Raw genomic sequence first — 13,459 nt, 5'->3', positions numbered from 1 at the left:
CAGCCCTGCGCTGAGGGCTGAGTTTAGAGATGCTCGTGGCTCCAGCACCGGCTGTGCTCAGACGTGAGGTCTTCCAGGTAAGAACATCTGTTTTCCTTGCCTGCGAATAGAGCATGTTGAGGGAGAAGCCGCCCCATACCTGATGGAGCAGTAAGGTTGCTTTTCTTTCGGTAATTACTACATGAATAACTTCTTGAAAGGTCGGGGTTGAATGTAAAACTCTCTCATCCTTCTAATGCGTGAGCTGAATATTGAAGTCCACCTTCATTAATTTCACTGAAAAGTGTTGGTGCTGACTCCGTGCTGTACACTGGGTGGCCGTGGTAGGCATAAGCATGTAACTTGGTGTTTATTTCCTCAGTAGTGAAATCATTATTATGCATAATTTTGAAATTCTCTTAAACTGCTACGTATGTTGGAATTATTTACACTGCATGTGTGCTACACAAATAACTCCATGTCATAGACATTCAGGATGGAACAGGATAAGATAAAAAAATCCTCCTTTACTAACAAGCAAGGGAGATGCAGAATATATTTTTATTGAAATGAGAGTAAAGCTGCTAGCTTAGTTGTATTAACACTATGAAACAGATTCTTCTGTTGTGAGCATGCCTTGACATTTAATTATTTTGTACTCTTAATGGGGCAGTTACAACTTTTTTTCCTTATTAATGAAACCACAAAAGTGTGGTGGTAATGCCAAGTGCTGTAGGGATGTCAAGTACTGCAAGGCTGAAAAGGATTTCTAGCAGTCAGCTACTGCATTACTCTGAAACAAAGGAGTGGTAAGATTTGGATGATTACTCATGTTTTCTTTCCTCCTTTTCCACAAATCCTTAGATCCCCAAAAGTGAGAATTCTACAGCTTCTTCAAAGGTTTTAGGGTTAATAGTGTATTCTGCTCTGAATCTCTAGCTAAAATTAAAATGTTTTCATTATTGTAACAATTTTTGTTTTATATATTTGAAGCCTATTATTGTGTTCTCTTTTTCCTGGACTGAAGTTGTTGTTGTCTGAAGATATACAGTACTTAAAGAAAATCTGGCAAATTATTCTTCCATAAGTGAGTGTAATTACTGCAAATTTACTCCTAGTGAAACGATTTTTCAACTTTCAGTCTATAAAATCATGAAGAACAGTCTCTTAGTACTGGAGCTCCATAAGACAACTGGGAAATAAAACCTTTTGTCAATACACTTAAGTTTATGCAGCGTGTTTCTTACATCTGTTGTGAAATTGTTGAGGAATTGAAATTGAAAATGGCTGTAAATGCTGTTCTATTGTCATAGTGCAAGAATTCGTACCATCTTTTCTTATAAGTAGATAATAATTCTATTAAAATACTTGGTTTGAGAAGGAAGGTCATAGAGTAATAGATTCAACACCCTGCCAGAATAAACTTTTAGGCATACGCGTTATCCACATATACAAAACACAAGGAGTTTTATTATCCTTTCTGTATGAATTGTTATAGTGTGGTTTCTTGTGTACATTATGTATTGAGTCATCGGAGTTTTTTTTACCTTAAATATCTCAATTGTAAAAATCCTCCCAAGAAACAAAACTCCTACTCCTTCCTTGTGGCTTGATTATTTTTTTTTGCTGTAATATACTTGTAAGGGACAGTAAATTTATTGTAAATAGGTCCTCCTAAGGGCAGTGGAGGATTTCAGTCATTAAATTTTCCTGTTAAAATGCTTTTTGGTCTTTTGGTTGTTAAGAATAAGCTGCTGATTAATCTGAGCATCCCATCACTTTCAAAGATTTCTGAGGTTCTAAGACTGAGTAAGAACTTATATTTTGTAAATTATTTTAAACGATAAGAAAAAAACCTGTAGCATTTGGACTCGATATTGTTCTAACCTGAAGCTGACTGAGGTTTGGGCAGTTATCTGGAATGAATTAACAGTGGATCAAATAAAATTTCATTTTATTTCTGCTGACAAGCCAGATGAATTATAATTTTCATTAATATTGATCTAATAGGTTCAATAGTAACTGTAAAACCAAAACAAGAGAGTAAAATGAGGATTTTTTTTTTGGACACCGTGCTTTTCTGATGCCTTTCTTCTAAGAAGTTAAAGACTCTATACATTCCTGTGCTCCCTGCTCTTTGGGAACAGACAAAATGAAGCTGGTCAGAACATTTTAAAAGAATTGTAAATAAAATACACAAAATCCTTTAGACATCTGGAACATGTAATAATTTTTTTCCTGCCTCTGAGTGATCTTCTTGTATAGATAGCCAGTGGTGTCTGTCATAATAAAAAAAAAAAACAAAAAACAAAAAACCCCCAAACCAACTTAGATACTATCAGAAACATTTGTTTAAACTCTGCACAAGAATTATCTTAATGTATTCTTGCTGAAACTTTACTCATACATATAAAATGAAAGAAAAGGGATGAAGACTATATCTCCATGTACTACATAGTACCAGCATGATTCCCTGTGCTACAGGAGTTGCTTTAGCAGGGAGGTTGTTCAATGACCACAATACCTCAAGCTGTAATGTCATAATGTTAGAAACATCATGTAGAAGGGGATGTTTTCATAACACTTTTGTGGAAAAGTACTGGAGAATTTAGTAGAGGATGGTGACCTTTCTGCTTGGTTTCTTGATTTGAGTGTAAGTACATGGCTCTTGCTGTAGAAACACAGTTACAGTAGTGCTTTGTTTTACTAGCTGCGGTGTCATTGAAATGTGTTTTGGCCAAGGTTTCCTCTCAAATGGACTAATGCAGCTGAGCATGTTTTGGTGTGTTTATTGATACAACTAACAGAATTTGGTTTATTAACTATGTCATTTGATATCCTCATCTGATCTTGTTGTAAACTCAGGAACAGAGTGTATGGACTTCTTACCAACCATCACAGACACTTAGTTTTGCTGTCCCCAGCTCTTTTTCTTGTTTATATACAGCTTTTTACTAATCAGTTTTATTCCATTCCTAAACTGTCTTGAACTAAGATTTATTCTCTTGTTAACATCTAACCGAGCTATGTCAAGTCTGTTTGAAGTCCCAACAAGACTTGACATACCGCAATCATTTCTAGTGTAGCTCCACTAATTTGTGTCTGAAGTTAACTAAAGCTGACCAAATTGTGGCTTATTTTTCCTCACTTAAAACATGGCATGCTTGTGTGAAGTCCCACAGCACTATTATTTGCTTAAAACATATTGGTTTGGGGTCATCTGAGTCCTTCCATTTTTGTGATATTTTAAGATGAAAATACTTGCTTTGAAATGTGTTACTTAAAGGACAGCCTTGAGAAAAGAGCTTTTCAAAGTACTCCATTTTATAATACCACAGTAAAACAAGTCATAAATCCCAAGAACATTACTGTTTTAAAAAAGAAGAATTTCTGTGGTGGGCTATCTCTTTTTCAAGTCATACAAGCATATCTTTGCATGTGTGCGACTGCTTCATAACCAACGCTCCTTAAGGGTTGCCAGAAAGTAGGAGTGTCATGCCAGTGAAAAAACTGATGGTGCCAGCCTGAGAAGCTGTACCATATTGAATGCTTTTTGGAGTATTTTGATGTGATTGTGAACTCAGATGAATCCAGGAACAGCTCTTTGGCACAACCAGAGTTGTGTGCGCTGAAGTTGATGGCAGTTACTTGAGCCAAATGTAAAAAGAATAAAGCAGCAGAGCATGGAGATTTGTTGTTTTATGCCCCCCCCCCATTTCTCTTTTGAAGTGTGAGGATAGTATTAATCCTGATAAACTACCCTAATATGACTTTGACTTCACTTAACAGGTACCAGTTCACAGGTATACTTAAAAACAGTGGGAGGCAGTGACTGAACAGAGTAATATAGGCTAGAATTGGTTTGTAGTTTTAAGTCAAAGCATCCTTTTTTTTTTTTTGCAAACACCAGGGAAAGAAGCCCTTGGAATCTATATTCAGTGTTGTTTCTGATAATGGCTTTCTGTATTATGTTTCTCAGACAGCTTGAATTATCCATGCCCTTTTTTCTCATTTACTAACTGTGAGTAATGGAATTAAACTCTCACTTTATTTAACATCTATTCCTAAAATGTCTTTGCCTTTTGACAGGAGGTGCTATTTACATATAACATGTTGCCACTTCTGTTATTTTTCACTGTACTGTCCTGGTGATGTGGACTGTATTTTATTAGTACTTAAGATTCAACAGCTTAGGTAAAAAATTCTGAAGCTCTCCAAGTTACATGTGGAATTTGGTGAATATTTGGTATCTGATTTACTTAGGCATCCTTATGAAATTCCTAGCCTAATTTTGAAGATGCATAAAAAGTACGCAAGAGGATCCTTTAAATCTTGAATTGATAACAAATTCAGTTGAGCAAAATGCTTTGGTCACAAACTGTGTGCTGGTCTATCAATGTTCTCTGTTTCTGACTGTTTCTGTAACTTAGATTTGGAGGATAGATCCCTGCCTTACCTGAAACCAGTAAAGAGATCTATGAGCTCACTTGAACCTGTACTTCTCTCCACAAAAGGCTCCCAGTCTCAATTTAACTTCTTTGCAATGCTTTGGAGCGTGTCATGAAAAGGAAGTAATTTCTTTACAGGCTTGTGGTCAAGCTTGAATTTTCTTTCAGATATGGAAGTTCAGTACTGTTCTTTAATGAGTCATTAATGCAGTTATCTGAGAATGTTGGATAATTATGAGCTTAAAAATAAAATTAGATGAAGCTTTGATGAATGGGATCGCAAATGCTTTTAGTGTATGTTATACGTGTTTCTTGAAGATGTCTTTTCTTCTCTAAGCAGCTAAGCACATTGTCCCTGAAGGTTTTACAGTCATGACAGTTTAAGAAATGAGTCTGATATTTCCACTCTTTTTAAAAACAGAGCACAGCCAGATTGGTCTGACTATAACATAGCTTGACAGTTCCCTTACAACTTTTCTTTCAGAAGTTTGTCTCATTAATGCTGACAGACAGATATTAGGCCAGGCAGCAGAGACTGTGGAGCAAACTGTATCTTATATATTAGAAAAGAAGTATATTTCAGTTTAGTTACCTTGTCATGCTTAAATAATAATTAGAAAGATCATAGAAGTCTTTGGGCTCTAACACAGACTTAAATGCTGTGGAAAGGTTAAGTTGAATCTCTGTATTTGCTTGAACTGTCATGATGAGATTTATTTGGAGAAAGGTTTTAAATTATGTGTGTTTGCCACTGGCTGTAATTCCAGATGCTTCACAAGTCACAATGACTCCATTATCTGTGTAAAATAAATTATTCTGTGGAGTCTTGTGCCTCCCACAATATGTGCAGAGAGCTATTTAAATGTTATTTGGTTGTCACACATCTGTTGGGGTTTTTTTTCATCTTAGGATTAGTTTGAAAATCTACTTACTAAAGGGATTTTATATCCAAATTGGTAAATAATGTATTTCTAGTGCTTTTTAAAAACTGCTATGCTTGTTAATAAGCAAGGCAATATAGCTGTCATATTTTATTAGACCATGAGTACGACTCTTAGACTGAGTCTGAGGCATGAATTTATAGCTCATTACACATATTTGTTTGTTCAGCCACCACGTACTACATTAAATGACACTTAAAACATTGAATTCAACCCTCAGCCCTCTGGCTTAGTGGATTTCCCCCACTCCAACATAAATACCCTTTTAGCAAAATATTTTTCAGAAAGAGTAAGAAGCTCAGCAGATAGTAAGAATGTTTTCCATACAGATAACAGACATCTCTTTGACCTGTTCCTCATCCTCAGTGCCTGTGACATGCTGGTCATTTATAACCACTGTTGCTGCTGACAGCTGAAGGTGACTCTACCAGGCAGTGGAACTAGATCTCATTTAAGTTGTAAGCTGAGGATACTGAGAGACTTACTCTTCTGAAAGTGGTAGTTTGGAAAACACTCCCACTTTCTGTGGAAACAAAGTATCTCTCCTATGTAAAACAGCTAAGAATTATTATTATTTCCACTCTGAAAAGAGTCACTAAGTCACAGGGCAGAGTCAGCTGATGAGGTAAAGGCAGAAAAATGTCAAATGCTGTTTGATTTACTGGGTCAACTTCCAGTGTTTCACAGTTGGAAGTTCCCATTTAAAAAATTCAATTTGTGACCGTGATGCTGTGCAGAGAGCAAGATGCAGAATCCTGCACCTGGGGAGGAATAACCCCAGGCTCCAGCACAAGCTGGAGGCTGACCTTCTGGAAAGCAGCTCCATGGAGAAGGACCTGGGGTTTCTGGTGGACAAGCTGTCCATGAGCCAGCAGTGTGCCCTTGTGGACAAGAAGCCCAATGATATCCTAGGCTGCATTTGGAAGGGCATTGCCAGCAGGTTGAGGGAGGGGATCCTACCCCTCTACTCAGCCCTGGTGAGGAACATCTGGAGTTCTGTGTCCAGTTCTGGGCTCCTCAGTACAAGAGAGACATGGAACTCCTGGAGCAGGTCCAGTGCAAGGCAACAAAGATGATTAAGGGACTGAAGCAACTCCGTCATGGGGAAAGGCTGAGGGAGCTGGGCCTGTTCGTCCTTGAAAAGCCATGACTGAGAGTGGACCTCATCAATGTCTATAAGTATCTAAAGGGAGGGTGTCAAGAGGATGGATCCAGGCTCTGCTCAGTGCTGCCAAACAAGAGGCAAAAGGCAGAATCTGATGCATAGGAAGTTCCATCTGAATACGAGGAAGAACTTCTTTATTGTGCAGGTGACAGGTTGCCTAGAGAAGTTGTGGAGTCTCCCTCACTGGAGATATTCCAGAACTGTCTGGACACAATCCTGTGCCGTGTGCTCTGGGATGGTCCTGCTTCAGCAGGGAAGTTGGACCAGATGACCCACTGTGGTCCCTTCCAGCCTGACCCATTCTGTGATTCTCTGAGTCAACTACCTGTCTGGGAACTTGTTCCAGTACTTTACTCCTTTCACTGTGAACATTGTTTTCTTATACACAAATGGAATTCCTGTGGTACAATTTCTGACTTTTACGTCTTGTCCTCTTGGTGCATTTGCCTGAGAAAAGCTTTGTTCTAACTTCTGTGGAACACACCCCAGGAAACCGAATGCAAGATCACGGAGGAGATCCTCCTTAAGCTATGCTCAGGCACATGGAAAATAAAGAAGTGATTGGTGACAGGCAACATGGCTTTACTAAAACCAAATCATGCCTGAGAGATTTGGTGACCTCCTATGACGGGGTTACAGAATTCGTGGATGAGGGAACAGCAACAGACATCATCTACCTGGACTTGTGCAAAGCATTTGACACTGTCCCACAGCACATCCTTGTCTCAGAACTGGAGAGACATGGATTTGATGGATGGACCATTCAGTGGGTAAGGAATCGGCTGGATGGTTGCACTCCAGGAGTTGTGATCAACAGCTTGATGTTCAGGTGGAGACCAGTGACAAGTGGTGTTCCTCAGGGGTTGGTATTGGGACTGACACTGTTTAACATCTCTGTCAGTGACAGGGACAGTGGGATTGAGGGCATCCTCAGCAGGTTTAATGACACCAAGCTGTGTGGTGTGGTGGACATGCCAGAGAGAAGGGATACCATCCAGAGGGATCTTGACAGCTTGAAACGTGGGCCTGTGTGAACCTCATGAAGTTCAACAAGGCCAAGTGCAAGGTCCTGCACCTGGGTCGGGGTAATCTCAAGCACAGATACAGGCTGGGCAGAGAATGGATTGAGAGCAGGTCTGAGGGGAAGGACTTGGGGGTGTTGGTTGACGAGAAGCTCAGCATAACCCAGCAATGTGCACTTGCAACCCAGAAAGCCAAATGTACCCTGAGCTGCATCGAAAGAACTGTGACCAGCAGGTCAAGGCAGGTGATTCTCCCCCTCTGCTCTGCTCTGGTGAGACCCCACCTGGAGTGCTGAAGCCAGCCTTGCTATCCCTGACATAAGAAGAACACAGACCTCTTGGAGTGGGTCCAGAGGAGTTCCATGAAGATGCTCAGAGGGCAGGAGCACCCCTCCTATGAAGACAGGCTGAGAGAATTGGAATTGTTCTGCCTGGAGAAGAGAAGGCTCCAGTGAGACCTTATAGCACCTGAAGGCAGCGTACAAGAAAGATGGAGAGAGACTATTGCAAGGGCATGTAGTGATAGGACAAGGGACAATGGCTTTAAACTGGCAGAGGGTAGGTTTAAATTTAGAGGAACATCAATGCACTTTGTGAAAGCAGGACAAAACATTTTTTTCTACTTCCCATTGAAAAGGTAATACTATAAAGCAGGGATTTATTTTAGGAATGTCATTGTGGAAAGTTACGTTAAAATCACAAAACGTTTACAATGGAAGTAGGTATTCTCAGCAAGATACTTCAGGAGTGCTGAACTTGCAGCTCCAGATTTGATAATGTGAAGCAGAACATAAGGGAGATGAAGAAATAATGCCATCATTGAATTGTCCCATAGTACACTGCTGGCAACTCTCACCAATGTAGCAGGTCATGAAAAATCTATAGATTGGTTTTGGATCCTTTTGTATTTTTATGCTTTTGCGGGTCATGTCGTATTTTAGCTGTCAAAGATAGGTTGGGGTTTTTTTCGATACATCTGGAAGTCTAACTACCTTGCTGGAGGAATTGAAGCTTAAAATATTTAGGAGACCTACAGTAAAATGATGAGAATGAATAGCTTATAGTCCTTGCAATTATCTCATAACAGGCAGCGTGCAAGCACCAGGCATTGTTGATATGAGCACCATTTTTTTAATAGAATGACATTTGGTTTTTTAATGTATTTAAATGCCAACCATTTTCATGCTGTCTGTGAGTCATGATTTCAAGTGTTTAATTGTTTAGTCAATCTTCTGTTGCCTTATTATTTTATAGCATTATGAGTTTGGGCTAAATAGTTCACATTGTATCACCATCTAAGTGGAAATTGCTTTATACATTCACAGAATGGGCATGTATAAGCAAACATAATGAAGGCTCTACTGAAATCAATTTGATTGAATGTGCTTCAGAGTTTTTCTTCCCTTAGTGTTATATAAACACCATTAGCAGATCCTTTAGAAAATTGATTTGCTGATCATCTAAGTGGCAGGCTTGTTTGGAGCTATGCTGAAATGTATCCTTAGCCTTAATCAAGCTCCTGTAATTAAACTAAGGGGTTTCATAAGAACGTAGAGAAGCAGATGAGGATGCTTTTTGGGCTGCTGTTATTTTATTCTCAATTTTTGGTTATTTTTGCAGGCTCCTGTGTCCCTTCCCCTTGCCCTCATTTTGCAACCACAGCCGCATTGCTGCTGTATTGCTTCACCTTGCCTTAGCTTTGCAAACACAGCTGTTTCATGTATTGTGTGTGTGTGTGTCTTGGCCTTGGAGTTATTTCCTCCAAGTTCTACCTGGCCTCTTTTTAGGGAAAGAAAACTTGGGAATATCTTGAATCTGGTCATCCCTGCCTGATGCCTCCTGTATTAGAAGAGTCCCTGTTCCCTTGTCCTGCCTCTTGCTGGTCCATCTGGGCTTCTGCTGTGCCCCTGGGAGGCAGGAAGCACAGATTCAACAGAATTTCTGTCTGCTTTGGGCTTCTTTCTGAGACAGCATTGGTAGGAGTCTACTGTTGCAAGAGTAATGAGGAATAAAAATGGTGTGGGAAGCGGGGAAATGGGACTGTGGGAGGGAGGACTTCAGGGAGAAAGATGTGAAGGAAAGAGGAAATGAGTGGAAAAAAAATCTATGTACAAGTAGGGGACTAACAAGAGAAAAGATTGAGAATGCAGCATTCTCATTTGGGAGGCAATTATTTGAGCAGAAAAGACTGCCTGAATCCAGGAGGTATGATTAAGTCAGGTGATGGACGTTTTTGGACAGCCTGAGTAATGAGTCTTCTGTGTGGGTATGGTGTAATATGTGACATGCTTGAACAGATTTTTTAGTGACAGAACCTGGATTCCCTTACATGTTCCTGGATTTTGGTGAATGTGCATAAATCACTGCCGGTAGGAATGGAGAACATAAGAAAGGGGGAAAAAAGTAGCAGCAGCAATGTGAAACCTGTGGGGAAATGTAAGGAGTGTGTGTGGAAAAGGAGTGTAATGCTTCTTCCGAGCATATATCAGCATAACAGAAATTAAAAATGTCAAAATAACTTGTAGCAATATGTAGGAATCTTTGAAAGCTCAAGAAAAGAACAAATTGTGGTGTGGTGCTAAGTTTGGATACTTGCTTACAGACAGCACTAGACAGCTGGCCAGGCTCTCACCCATGACTTTTATCTTACTGATACTGAAAAAAATCTTCTCTTTTCATCTCATTCTCTTACCTTCTTCTTCGGAGCAAATATTTTTTTCTAGTTGTACATATTCTGGTACATTTTCCCCTTTGTTTACTACCCTTTCCCTGAATTTATTCTACAGGAACATTCTATTTGTTCCAAGATTTGGGATTATCATCTTGGTGCTGTTAAGTAATAGAAGAAGTGCTTCAGTTCGTTTTGAGAATAATTTATGAAGATGGAGCTTTGTGGCTTTAATGCATCTGTATCTTTCTCCTTGCATATTCCCCAAACTGTAATTTCGATGAGAATAAAAAGACAAGTAGAAACATTGTAGGGGAGCACATTGATTTATGTTGGGATAAATTAGAAATAATATGTAATTCTGAGGAAAAACAAGGAGAAAAGAATAAACCCTCTCACATCTATAGGTATCCAGTTATATGTTGCTTCCATCGAGAATTAACCTGCTATTGGTCCAACGTGACCAGACTACCACTCTTCCTCCTGCCTTCCGCACCTGGCCTGCCTCTTGTACTAGGTCTTTCACCAACTCATGTCTAGCCTGTCCCTGATTTGGTGTGGAAAGTGCTGGATAGTGAAGAACTTGGCCTATATAAGTAGATGTACAAATGTGTAATGATGCATCTGAGATATAGAGGTAGTGAGACATACTTCTTAGTTGTTTCATTTCTTGTTGCATTTTCTTAGTTGATATGGAGTTTAATATAAAGAGAAGCAAGGACACAGCAGTGCTCTCTCTCGTGCTGAAAGCAGAGTTCCCCAGCCTCTCCTAGGCATGGATGGGGAATAGTGCTGCTTTCATCTGCCCCTTCTTGGTTGAGAGATCTGCAAACCAGTTCATTTGCACTAGATATTCCCTGAATCAGAGCCACAAATCTGAGTTTGACACCTCAGCTGTAAGGCTTGGATACAAACTCCCATAATTTCCTTTTGGTCCATCAAAGAGATCAAGTCTCGGGGTGAAGTTCTGGCCTAACTTGTTCATTATCTTGAAATGCTTGTTCAGTTTATCTGCAGATGTGGTCTTTGTTTGCATCCTTTCCAGAAGAAAAAGCTAGTGCAAGAATCTGCATGACCTTTGCTAGGGGGACCTTTGCTTAACCTTTGCTTTGATCAAGGGACTGGAACATCTTTCTTATCAGGAAAGGCTGGGCCTGCTCAGCCTCAAAAAGAGATGACTGAGAGGGGAATCCTACCAATATCTGTCGGTATCTAAAGGGAGTGTGCCACAAAGATGGAGCCAGGCTCTACTTGGTGGTGCCAAGCAATAGGACAAGAAGCAAAAGGCAGAAACTGATGCACAGGAAAGTCCACCTGATTATGAGGAAGAACTTCTTTACTCTGCGCACACTGGAACAGATTGACCGGAGGGGTTGTGGAGTATTCCTCACTGGGGATATTCAAGAACTGTCTGGACACAGTCCTATGCCATGTGCTCTGGGATGCCCCTGCTTGAGCAGGGAGGTTGGACTGGATGACCCAGTGCAATCCCTTCCAACCTGACCCATTCTGTGATTCTGTGATGCCCTTTCTTAGCTTGCTGAATGTGTGGCTGTGACCGGGAATCCTCACCATAGCAGATTGTTTGCTTTTCAAGTCCTGACTGTCAGACCAAGTTAGTACCTAACTAACAAGTGACAGCATTCTTGATAATGGCATGTCAATTTGTTATCACTGGTGCTTCCTGAGTATCTGGTCCTGGGGTTTTGGTGCTGAACTGAAGAAATCAGAAGTGATTAGATACTGAAATGTTTCATAAGTTTTGGTCTAAATGGAAAAACCTGTTTGTTTCATAAAGAATCCACATAAAATACTCAATTGCATGTAGGAGGAGGAGGCCATATGCAGGAAGAGAATATTGGCGGAAAGCTTGTATCAAAAGTACAGGGAGTGTGGGAGATTTACAGTCAGTTCCCTACTGAGGCAGAGATGCAACCTGTATTTCTCCCAGCCTACAAAGGCACATAGATTTTGTGCCTTTGGGGCTGGTGAGAAATGCTGTCAAATGCTCTGTAAGATTTTATTGTTAGAAGGAGAAGGGTATCCATACAAGCACTTGGGAGTGCCAACTTCATACCTGGTGCCTTTGATTCAGACCCTGACATTAGCTTCATCGCTGACCCGTAGAGTCTCCAGACACAGATATCCTGCTAAGTGGAATGGTCTCACATTGTATGAAGTTTTAATACAGAAAAATTAGAGTTGGTCTCTTGCCTCTGAAATGCCATCAGCGAAATGTATATTTATGCACAGTAGCATGGTACCAGCAGTGGAACTGACACTGTTATCCATGTTTCAAAAAAATTAGTAACCGAATGGTTCAGGTTCTCTTCTGAGAGAAAGAAGACATGGTTTTTTAAGTTAGCTGATGTAGAAGAATTGTTGCTACCACACTCAGTGTAATTTAACTTAAGTAATGCATCTCTATGTACATGTGAGCTTTTTTCTATTCAGAACAACGTGACATATTCACCAGTTTTGGTGCTAATTGAAAATGTGGTTGTTTTTCTTAGTGTTGGTAGCAACTCTTTGTGTTCCATGGAGGGTGACTTGTGGGGCATGCTTGATTCACAGAATAGCACTACTTCCTGAACAGTTCCCCTCTACTGAATGCAGTAATGTAAGGTTTAAAAAAAAAAAAAATGAAAAAGAATCATGACAACAAAATGATGAAATCCTTTGGGGAGGGAAGGAAGCACGGCAGTCTGGACTTACCTTAAAAATTCCTCCTCCACTTGAGGTCTGTTTTGAAATGTGCTTTAGCTGCAGAAAGCAAAACTATTAGCCTGTTTAGAAACAGGCTTTGTGCAGCTATATTAGCATCATCCCTCCTGCACAGCTTGCTACTTGTCGTTCTTCTTGTAACAAAATGCAGTTTATATGTCTACAGATGATTTTTGTCTGGCTGGATTTCAGCTGGTCTAGACTGGAAGACAGTGAGTGGGTATAAAGTTGTGATATAAGCACAGGTAATCTTTGAACTCTCTATTTGGGGAATCAGTGGGACATTTGTCTCTCTCCTGAAGGAGAGGGTTGACATCTCTCTATTGAAGGAGAGGGTTGATATCTCAGTTTTAGGATGACTGGGGAACATATTTCAGTGTCTGTGGTGAACAAGTGAAATCTGTGACCAGAATCCTGTTGTTAGCCAGTTAAACTGTTTCACCTTGAACTTGGATGAAATTATTTTTAAAAGCCTGTTTCATAGCAGTTGTAGAAATCTGTCAATAGATGCT

The 13,459-nt window shown here is 40.0% G+C and overlaps 1 protein-coding gene across 1 annotated transcript in view; it reads left to right on the top strand.

Moving 5' to 3' along the window:
- CNIH3 (cornichon family AMPA receptor auxiliary protein 3) overlaps nt 1-13,459 on the top strand; it is a 47,829-nt gene that overhangs the window by 552 nt on the left and 33,818 nt on the right. The window lies entirely within an intron of this gene.

Source organism: Chiroxiphia lanceolata, chromosome 3 (genome assembly GCF_009829145.1).
Source record: "Chiroxiphia lanceolata isolate bChiLan1 chromosome 3, bChiLan1.pri, whole genome shotgun sequence".
NCBI lineage: Eukaryota > Metazoa > Chordata > Aves > Passeriformes > Pipridae > Chiroxiphia > Chiroxiphia lanceolata.
Note: the sequence above shows the minus strand (reverse complement) of the source record. Positions and strands in the feature narration are given on the sequence as shown.